Here is an 11,938-nt window from a genome sequence, read left to right on the forward strand (position 1 = left end):
CATCGCAACCAAATAAGCAGATATAATAAGACTATTTGTACATACGGGTTATGTAGCAAGCACGTACGCACATTAAACCATATATCGATTGCTTAAAGCAACTAAATATACACATACTTATCTGCGCCTTGCGCTCTTCTTAACGGAAGAGAATGAATATTTCCGGTCTCGTTTAGCTTTGCTTTCATCCTTGGTGGAAATAGTTTTGCTACTGTCATGCGAAACCAGATTACACACAAAATTCCTGAACAATTATTTTCTTGGTGAGTCGATGATAGCCTAGTTTGATGATTCCCCACACAGATGGTGACGATGTGTAGTTCATAACCTCAATGAAATGGCGTCAGTTTGATGTAATGATGTTATGCCAGAGACATCAGCGAGTAAGGGGGCGGTGACACTGGATGCAGAAAAGTGGTCGTACAAATTGTATGCAATAGTGAAAGTAAACAACCACATTGAGTTGTATTGGTGTGGTTGCATTGCTTCCTCCTTGCTTCGTTCGAATTCGTCAGCTTCTATCGAACAAAGTTGTTTGTTTCTATTCGTACAATCAAATATTCGTGCGTACTCCTATCCAAAGTAACCTTAGCCTAAGTAATTTGGTCGCGTCCACAGCTCAATCCGAAACGAAGACATGTGATGACGCAAAACAAGGAAGAACAAGCGATATTCATTGATTCGTATCTAGAACGATACTGAAAGTTTGCCTCAGCGAGATCCAATATTTATACTCTAGGCAAATATTCATATTCGTTCTTCTTCTTTTCTTTGTTCACGGGGACAGGACAGTTCGGCTGAAAAGTTCATAAGGTTGACGTCTAGATGGCACCTCTTGCAAAAATCCACTCGACTATCACAAAGCATCATCTTTCAATGGATACGTGTCAAAATTTGACAGCAATCGGTCGATTGGTTCGTGAGTTACAGCATTGTAAGTGAAGCAACTTTTGTTATTGTGAAAAAATGGAATAATCACAAATCAATGAATACGATGGCAAAATTGCATGAATTGGACTTCGAATTACTTCCGCATCCACCGTATTCTCCAGATCTGGCCCCCAGCGACTATTTTCTGTTCGCAGACCTGAAGAAAATGCTCGCTGGCAAGAAATTTAAGGCCGATGATAAAATGATTGCCAAAACTGATGCCTATTCTGGAACAACCGAAAGAGTACTATAGAAATTGTATCGAAAAGTTGCAAGATCACTATAATCGCTGTATCGCCCTTGAAGGCAATTATGTTGAATAATGAAATTGAATTTTGCAAAAAAATTGTTTTACTGTGTTACCTTATAAACTTTTCTGTCGAACTGTTATATAGCATAACAAACAAATCTTAGGGAATTTCCGATTCGTTTGGTATGTTAATTGCCAAAATCCGTTCGCGGCAAAAATTATTATTAACGTTGACTTTATTTCATAAAAACGTGACCTGTTTTCTCATTTGGCACCCTTAATGTAAGACGTGGTTCTATGTCAGAAACATTTGAAACAGAATTGAATAAAAATGGTTAAATTTTTGGATCCATTATATTAGGCTGTCAAAAAAGTCCTGCGGTATTTTTTTTTTAATTTTCATTTGTTCATAAAATTAGTTACAATCATCTGTTTTAAGTCAAATATGCGCCGTTTTGTTCGATGACTTGTTCCCAACGAGATGCCAACTTCATTATACCCCTGTTATAGAAGCTCGCTTCCTTATTGGCAAAAAACTCGGATAGCCAATTTTCACAGGCCTCTTTTGTGGCTAACTTCTGACTACCTAGCTCGTTCGCCATGGACAAAAACAGGTGGTAATCACTTGGTGCAAGGTCCGGACTATACGGCGGATGCAAAAGAACCTCCCATCCGAGCTCCCGGAGCATCTGGCGCGTCACCAAAGAAGTGTGTGGCCTGGCGTTGTCCTGATGGAAGACAATGCGGCCTCTGTTTATCAAAGATCAAAGACTCTTCTTCATGAGTGCTACACCAGAACGAAAACGTTGAAACCATCGTTGTACGGTGGAAATGGAAACTGTATCGGGTCCATAAACTGCACAAATTTTATTGGCAGCTTGAGATGCATTTTTGCCTTTGTCATAGTAGTACTGTAAAATATGTCGGATTTTCTCTTTATTTTGCTCCATATATGCGACACTATAACTCACGAACGACTTAACCAAACAAAACACTGTCAAGGACTGTATTATAGCAAAAATACCTTTCCAACAAGCTATAGTATGACTCGATACAATGAATACAACTAGAACTACGCGCTTACAACGACACCTCATGAAATACCGCAGGACTTTTTTGACAGCCTAATATTTCAATAACGTTTCAGATGGCACGGGCAACGGATGAACAATTTCGCATGAAATTTCTTCTTATTAACTCAGTTTGTTGATAATTTGTACCTTTCTAGTCCACAAAACGGCCCTTCAATCACACCCTAAATATCAGTCTACAATATTAATACCGCAGCTACTGATCTACCAGTCGGCCTTGAGCGCTTTAGGGTTAGACTGGATCGATCCATGCGTTTTTATCAGATGCAGAGGAGCCAGGTCGAGCCCTCGCCGATACGAACTGGTACGGTTGCGTAAAGAGAGCTTAACGGAACGGCAACAACAACAACAGCATTAGCTGCACCGCACAGACAGCAGATGGCGTCATACCGCCGACCGGTATTACCGCAAAACAAGCTCATAACGCAGTGGCCGTCTCTCTGCAGCCATAAAAATAAACTGCCACAACTGTTTTCGCCGAACGTGGGAAATAAGTCGTCGAAAGGAGGGTGGGAGGAGATAGTGCGCCTAACGCCTATTTGCTGATGACCAAATTGGACCAATTCTGTGGCTGGGAATTATTCCATATTGGCAAGCCGGCCACAAGCCATTGTATTTATATTTCTGCTTGATGATACGATAAATCGGCGGGAAATTTGCCGATTGGAGTCCCGCACAGATTGCCCACAATGTCCCATGATAAGAGCGAATCGAAAGCCGACCCGAATAGTGATAGCGCTGCTGCCGGTGCTGAAAACGGGTTGGACAAAATGGGGACGTGATGTCACGCAAGGTACGCCCGAAGGTAATTAAATGCTAATCCGTATCAGTGTACGCACATTGATCCACAGCAGCAGACACCGATTGAAAGGGAAGGTTTGGCAAAAAGTGATCGATGGTGATGACCGCGGATCATTCAGTCAATTGCATCGTCGATGCAAAATAGTGAATGAAGCAACAAGTGGCAAGCAAATGATTTGTGGTTATGCGTTATGACAGTAAAGTGCAGCCAATTGATGGATGATGATTGTACACTTCGATAATGCGTAGAAGTGTTGAAATCAGCTGCTGCGTGACGAGACAGCAGTTTGGAAGCGAGTGCAGCGTGTTAAGTTGGTATTCTAGTCTAGAAATATCTGAGTTTTGACGTAGGATTACGTCTTTCGGGATCATATTGGGGAACAAATTGAAAATCGAGAATCAAGCATATCGTGAAAATTGCTCAGTCATGATGGATTGATGAGATTTTCGCGTCAATCAATTTCGGCACTTCATAACTATTTTTCACATTGAATAAAATAATATATGTCATGAAACTAACTATCGAACAATTGAAAAATCTCAACCCCTATCCTAACGGGAATACCAACTTCTGATTGGTCAAAATTGACGAAACATGCGATGGCTCATGTACTTACAATTATTGGTCAGTGATTTCCTGATGGATTTACGAGATTTTTGCATCAATCGATCTGAGCACTCCATAACAATTCAACGCAATGGATAAAATAACAGATCATATGAAACTAACTATCAAACAATCGGAAAATCTCCAAACGGAAATACCTCGTTCTGATTGGTCGAAATTGAAGATACGGAGAAATCGGCACTGCAAATACATGAAAGTAGGGGGAGTTTTTGGCCCACTGACATGTATTCCCTAACAAAGATTTCAAATTCAAGGTACCTGGGGGAAATCAGCATGTAAATACCCTCGTGGTCGATAGTTCAACAAACGGCGCGCACAAATGGATAGTGTCCATTATAACTAACGTGGACATTGCTAATTGCATACGTGCTAGCGAATAAGTTGGGAGCGATGAACGAGTGTTTTTTTTTATTTTCGTTCAAATAAGTATATTGAAGAATAAAAAGAAGATTGAAGAATGATGTTTCAATGAATTGAATAGAACTTAAGTTTGATAGAATGTTTATAAATTTTAAATTTGGAACTTTTTTATTGTATACTTCGTGAAATTTCATATGAATGACCGATCATGCATTATAAAACTTTTAGCACAAGTGTAACTGTGAAATTGTATACGGTAGCAGTTGTGTTAAAATGACTTGAAATATGAAACGATTTTTTTTTTCACCCACGGAAAGCTCATACGACGAGAAAAATCGTAAAAATGAAGGAATGTTCCAAAAAGTGTTTTCCCATATGCTCTACATATTGTGCTGTTAGTTCAATTGAAATTCGTATTGAGTCATGTAATAACCTTTTTCCGTTGGGTTTAAAGCAAGAATGGAAATGGTTTGAATAAACACTCCGAAAGTAAAAATGATAAACGAAATTACCTTTTCCATTTCAAATATTGGGTTGGGGAAAAAGAAATGTCGTATTTCTGACCGAAATTTGACGCTTTATTTAACATACTTAAAATTATCCAATTTAAGTCAAATATGCGCCGTTTTGTTCCCAAACTTGTTGCCATTTGGAAGGCAACTTCTTATCCCCCCTTATAAAACCCCTCTCCTTATTTGCAAAAAACTCAGACAGCCAGTTTTCGCAAGCCTGTTTTGAGGCCAGCTTAGTATCACCAAGAGCGTTTTGCATGGACCGGAAGAGATGATAATCACTTGGAGCCAGGTCCGGACTACACGGTGAGTGCAATAGGACATCCCATCAGAGCTCCCGTAGCTTCTGGCGGGTCATCAAAGATGTGTGAGGCCGAGCGTTGTCCTGCTGGAAAACAACACCATTCCTATTGATCATTTCTGGCCGCTTCTGGTCAATCGCCTGCTTCAAACGGTCAAGCTGCTCACAGTAGAGAACCGAGTTGAGAGTCTGGCCATAGTTGAGCAGCTCATAGTGGATGATTCCCTTCCAATCCCACCAAACACACAGCTAAACTTTCCTGGCCGTCAATCCGGGCTTGGCGATGGTTTGGGCCGGCTCACCGCACTCCGACCACGACTTTTTTCGCTTTAGGTTATCGTATGTGATCCACTTTTCATCACCAGTCACCATCTTCTTCAAAAATGGATCGAGTTCGTTCCGTTTCAGCAGTGCATCGCAGGCGTTCATTCGGCCTAAAAGATTTGTTTGCGTCAACTCGTGTGGCACCTATACATCCAGCTTTTTTTTTCTTCTGCAAATGGTTCCAAACGTTTTATGGGCTATACCCAGTTCCTGGCCAATCGAGCGAGTGCTCACATGCTCACAATTTCAATAATGAAGTATCGACACAAATTCAAACGTGTTTTTATCGAAACTTTTTTTTGCTTTTGAACCTCCTCACAGCTTGTGATATTCTATTTTGGAATATTTTTCCCATTCATTTCGTGTTATATTGTTAAATAATGAAATAATGAATAGTACAAATATTCTTTGTTTAATGTGTTTTGTACTCGAAAAATTGATTCAAAGTCGTGTCTCTATACTAAAAAACCCCTTAAATTCTACTAACAAGCTCATTGAAGAATGAATTCATGATTCCGTCAGGATTAAATAAGACAACATTGACACCATAAGAAAAAGATCACGAGAAAAACAGTTTATTAAATTTCTCAACTAAAATCAATACGATTCCGTTTATTACCACCAAAATAGAGACCATTCGAATTAGGCCCGAGCATAATCAATAGCAGCTGTAGAGTAGGAGCAGCCAAATGACGATATTTCGAGAAAATATTCATCAATTGGCTAAATCTAGACTCCTGTTATGTATTGGATTATCCGGGAAGATTTTTAAGATAAACCAAAGCATCATCTTATAGCCATACACAGGGCTCGGTATAGTCATATTTAACTGAGGATATGCTACAGACTATGAAGAAATTCCCCATCGTATCCTATTGGAAATGACTTTTGGCTTCTTCACGCGGTTTCTCCGTCATTATGACTCAATAGTCAGTCGGGCGTTTAGTCGCTATCTCCCTCTACGACTCGACTATCACATTTCATTCTTCCCCGTCAAATGGACTTCATTTCAATTTGAAGTTACTCCCCTCAAAATGAATTCGTTTGTCTCTCTCATGTATCACGTATACCATGTATCGATGTTTGAGTTCAACGTGGTTTGACATATGGTCGATGTTAAGACAGAGGGGACCAAGTCGCAAAAATTAAAAATTTCGAGTTATTGATTACATTTGTTAGGAATGATCAACGAAAACTCATAGTATGCAGTCAGAGCGGACCATGTACCATTTATCATGGCGAAATGGCTCTATATTATGTGCAGACAGAGTGGACCACGTATCAATCATTTGTACATTGAATTTTAACAATTTCCAAATGCCGAATTCAAACCAACAAAACTTTTTTTTACAACTGCTTTACTTGTACGTGTTTTGGCTCGTCTTCGATTTTTGCCTATTTCTAGAAATGGGTCCAAGAACAGAATTTTGTTTATATTTCCAGGTAGTTGTTGGACTCTGTTCGAGTGTTATATCACCATGAAAATGACGTCACAAACTAGAGAGTGGGACCGAACGAAGAGGATTTTTCCTTTACGGAGCTAAACGCTTCCTTCAGGGTACTACTTGCCAGAAGCTACCGCCAGTGCCCGGGGGAACCCCATAGTTGTCCGGAAACCAGTCAAAGAACTACTGAAAACTTTGTACGTAGACCACGTAAATCGGACGGCTCTAAATCGCAAGAGAGAATTGGGAGAGGAATGACAGGACCAGATTTCTCCACCTATTACTGCCTCTCAGACATATGTAATAATTTTTCAACAGTACTGGCAGCAGAATTCATCGCCTCGGCACTCTTTACGCACCTAGCCCTCGCAGAATTTCTAAAAACATGGTCAGTCATGTTCAAGGATAGAATGATACGCTATGGGCCGAGGTGTAACCAGAGAATCCAGTCTACGCAAGATCAAGGTGGGAAGATCCCCTGGAAAATTGTGATTAGAAAGTAATCTCCAGACTAAGGACGAATGACCAATTTGGTCAAATTCAAATAATAAAACATAAGAAATAATCGAAGAGTTTTTTTTTTAAATATAATTTTTTTCTTAAAATTCAAATAAATTTTTGAGTATGTTTTTTATGGTGTATTTAGTTTGTATTATTAATATATTCTGATATATTCCAGCCCCACTATTTATTCGAGATTACACCAGATCTCGACGTTTTATATATTTTGAATTTATTTGGCATCGACAAAAAAATTTCGATTTTCCTAACTTCATGGAAGATTTTCGATGGTCAAAAAAATAAAACTTTGAGCGTTTTGAGGCACCTTTATTTAACATCTGCGACACTAGTGAATGAAGTCCGATTGAGCTAAAATATTTCATTGGGTGTTTCATCGTGTAAATCAACATTTCGGATGAGATGAACATTTTCATTGGCATCTTAAACCATATATTTTGCCTCATATTTCGAATAAAAGTCCCAGAGTGTTGATTTTTGACAAGAAACAAATTTTCGAGATAACTGTAGATCTCGACGTTTCATGCAACTCAAAGACATTTGACATCAATAGAATTTCTGATTTCCTCTACTATCTATCCCCCCCACCCAGATCTTTCGATTTTCAAAAAACTCTAACTTCGCCCGCTTAACACTTTACCGACCGGCCGTCGATTATTCGACTTTTGCTCCACAGCGCTTACCGACCGGTTGTCGATTAATCGACTTTCGATCTTTCTGTTAGATTTTTTTAGGTTAGACTGACAAGTAGCAAGCAGCAAGCATTTCGTATTCTAAGAATATAATTTTGGAACCTTTCGAAGGCAGCTCTGGCGTAAGAATTATGCCAAGTTCCTCTGAAAGCGTAATAGATATTGTGAATTTATTCATTGGAAGTGACCAATGAATGCGGCTGAATGGACGGTGAAAAGGGCATAGTATGTTCGAACCGCTACCGGTCGGTAAAGTGTTAACGCCACCCTCCCTGAAGTACGGTTGAACTGATATTTTGCATAGGGTGTTTTTTCGAGGTGGTGAACATTTTTTATGAGGTAAGTTTTCGAAATTCAAGATGACCATTTTCATTGGCACCCTAATATACAGCCGTTCCATGTCAAACCGATATAACAGTTCGGCTGAAAAGTTCATAAGATTGACGTCTAGATGGCACCTCTTGAAAAAATCTACTTGACTATCACAAAGCACCATATTTCAATGGATACGTGTCCAAATTTGACAGCATTCGGTCGATTGGTTCGTGAGTTACAGCATTGAGAGTAAAGCAACTTTTGTTATTGTGAAATGAAATGGATAAATCGGAGCTTCGTATATTGATAAAGCATTGCTTTTTGACTCTGCTGGAATCAAAGTTTTCTATTTGTCTACCAGAACCTTCAAACATTTCACTTTAGCAATACACCGGGTTTTTTTATAAGCAATAACATATTGTCTAATGAAATGTAAAAAAGCTCCTCTCACTTGAATCAATTTGGCTTGATTACGGGTTAAAAAAAACATGTCATTCGGACAATTGATAACAGCTTCAAAAGAAAAATTATGTGTAGCAGACTGTAAAAAAACGAAACTGCATTCAGCCAAAGCGAACCATAAACCCACAATATTTCATCGGACGATAGTGATCGTTTTCCCCAAGAAGCAAGATCCGAATCTTTAACAGATTTTTCTGTTTTGGACAGCTCCTGGAATCAGATGTCGTTGGGATCTGGTAAGTAAGACAGCCTAAGAGCTGCCATGAAGTGTAGAAGCGCAGATCTGCATTTTTTTAAATTGTGTTCAACCACAACGAAACAAGTGTAATGCATTCCTCAATCAATTTATTTTCATTTATTAAGATATTATTTTGTCAAAAACAGCAAAAGTGAGTCAATATAGAAGCCATTAATGAAATTAGTCAAGAGCTGTTACAAAATACTAATGCGTTGCGTAATGATATTATGTTAATAACCAGCATGGACTTGGTTCGCTCTGGCTGCAAAGAGAACGAAGTTTTGCGTGTCTTGCAACAACATAATTTTGTTTTTTTTTCATATATTTCTAAAGGCTCTGAATCAGACATTGACGAAGATGTGTGCTTACAGCATGAAAGGGAGTTTTATGTTTGACATCATGTTTGCAACACGTGAGCGGTAAAATGATAGATTTGATCCGGCACAGTCATTTAGCGGGAGCTCAAACTTCAAATTGAAATATCTCAAAATTATGTTTTTGGCGCTTGGTTCGTTTTGGCAGAACTCCGACCAATTATGCATAAAATATCAACATGGGGCAATTGAGCTTGATGTTATTTTTTCAAAAACTGGGAACAAACAATAACTTTTTTTGAGAGGGCTGACTCATTAGCAAAGGTAGGTGCAATTGAAGGCGAAAATTATCAGCGTCAAATCGCCTTCAATGAATTTTATTCTTTAGTTCGTAAAAATGCCATCGTTAACTGGCAACGCAAATGGAACGAAGATGAATTGGGCCGGTGGCTCCACTCAATTATCCCTAAGGTTAGCCTCAATCCGTGATTCAAAAGTCTGGACTTGAGCTGGGACTTTATTCGCACCTTCTCCCGACTCATGTCCAATCACTGTTCGTTAGACGCGCTGCTTTTTCGTTTTTAATCTTGCCGACAGCAATCTCTGCGGTTGTGGCTATGGTTACCACGACATCGAACACGTTGTTTGGTCGTGCGAGTTGTATCTTGTCGCCAGATCGAATTTGGAAAACTCCCTTCGGGCTGGAGGAAAGCAGTCCAATGTGCCAGTGAGAGATGTGTTGGCTCGGTTAGACCTTGATTACATGTCCCAAATATATGTTTTCCTTAAAGCTATCGATCTTCGAGTGTGATTGTTCATACATCCTTTTCCCCTCCTTTTCGTCCTTCGCGAGCTATCGGTTCCCTTCCTACTAACATTAGAATAAGTTAAATTGTAAATACATATTAGATGTAAGGATAGTTTTAAGAATTGAGTGTGAAGTATCAGTGTGAATGGGAATGTGAATGTGAATGTGAGTGCGAGTGTAAACACACATCTCCTTACATCCCATTCTTTTCCTAATGAAAATGTGTCACCCTTCTAAACTCGAGTCGACCGCGAGTAATCGGTTTCCTATTTCATTAACCATAGAATTAAGGAAACAACATGTTGATATATGCTAGTTGAAATATAGTTAAGAGTTTGGCTCCATTAAACTTATGTAACTGAGCCTGTAAAAATAAACGGATTAATAAAAAAAATAACTTTTTTGTGTTTTTTTCTGGAAGATTAGGCATAAAAATGGAGAAAAATGAAAACTGCCAAAAAGTAACATGGGACAACTATGCGTAGAACGGCAGTACGGTATGTAGAAATAATAATTGAAGTGAGATCGCAATAGTTCAACAGTTTAACAAACGATCTCAATCTTTCCTTCTAATTTTTTGAGTATGTATCGTGTTTTACTTGTGAAAGAAGCCGGTAAACTTGATGTTAAGACTCACTCTCACAAAAAGGGTTTTGCAAACGGAAATTAATTAGTCGTGAACATAACACGTGTAACAAAGCTAGCAAGGCCGAAAACTACATCGGTTCGATTTTAGATCAAACAGCGAACCACAAAATTGACGCCTCCAACATGTTTTTATTTCGAAAACTCTACACGCCACCTTTCGTCACACATAAGGGCGAAGCGATTCGGCGTGTTTACGCGCGGCTTGCAATATCATGAAGGCCGACGTGTGCAACTTGGTGCGGACATCAACTGATCACAACGGATCAGCACATCGTCCGCTTCCGTTTTCTACTGCGAAGTTCGACACTGAATTTTTGAGCTCGGTGAACAAAGAGTTCGAGCTTCAAGATCACCTCTCCGGAGGATGTGTTGGGGCCTCAATGTTATGGTATAATTATTCGGCCCAATTCACTTTTGTCGGCCACTGTCCATAAAACCAGCTGCGCTGCTTTCAATGCCATAGGTGAACGAACAAATTAATTCTTCTCACAGGAATTCTCAAAACTGAATGGACACTGCCCAGTCCAGACACTTCCAGTTGAAAAAACGTGGTTCTTAATCACAGGAAACAGCATTGCACATTGCACACCACCGCGTGAATCACTCCTCACCCGTGACGATTTCCTAAATGCGAAAACGGAAAAAGGGGTAACATGATCGAGATCAGCCGATTTTCGCGCAGACAGCTTTCGCTACTAAAAACTTAGGCAGGCATTACTAATGAAAACAGCTAAATTAATAATCAAAATCCGAGCGAGCTGAATGGAATGGAAACACACTGATTTCGGTTTTTTCTTAATCTCCAGCGTATATCGAAGAAAAGCTGCACCGCCTAACAGAAGCATCGAACGGCGTAAGTGTGCGGAACATTTTTATAGTGGCATCGCATCCACCGGTTCGATTCGTGGTTGCACGCTAACTGACTTTGGGCTGAAGAAAATTCAGGCTGGTTGGAAGTGCACGGCAGGTAGACACAAAATAAACAGACAAAAAAAATCACCAAATCAAGTTGGGGTTCCACCGCGACGCATTCCTTCTCCTCCCGCCTTGCCCTCCCGCCTGCACCCAAAATGGGAGTGAAATTGCACTCTTCAAATCTATTTCGTTACATTACACTGATTACATATACCGAAAATCATCGATGCCCTCTCGCTTGACTCGGCGCTTGTGAGACGCTGGGATGAACGTCTCCGGGTTTGGACGCTCGGTGCGGTGGGTGGTGGGTGGTTGGTGGCTTCGATGCAGCAGCAGCCTGCAGCAGCTCCAGCTGCTGGAGGACGAGTGTGAAAAGTGTTGAGCG

At 39.9% G+C, this 11,938-nt stretch overlaps 1 protein-coding gene across 2 annotated transcripts in view; it reads right to left on the reverse strand.

Moving 5' to 3' along the window:
* The window catches only part of LOC129779399 (angiotensin-converting enzyme), a 338,274-nt gene that overhangs the window by 285,113 nt on the left and 41,223 nt on the right, over positions 1-11,938 (reverse strand). The window lies entirely within an intron of this gene.

Source organism: Toxorhynchites rutilus, chromosome 3 (assembly GCF_029784135.1).
Source record: "Toxorhynchites rutilus septentrionalis strain SRP chromosome 3, ASM2978413v1, whole genome shotgun sequence".
Classification (NCBI taxonomy): Eukaryota; Metazoa; Arthropoda; class Insecta; order Diptera; family Culicidae; genus Toxorhynchites; species Toxorhynchites rutilus.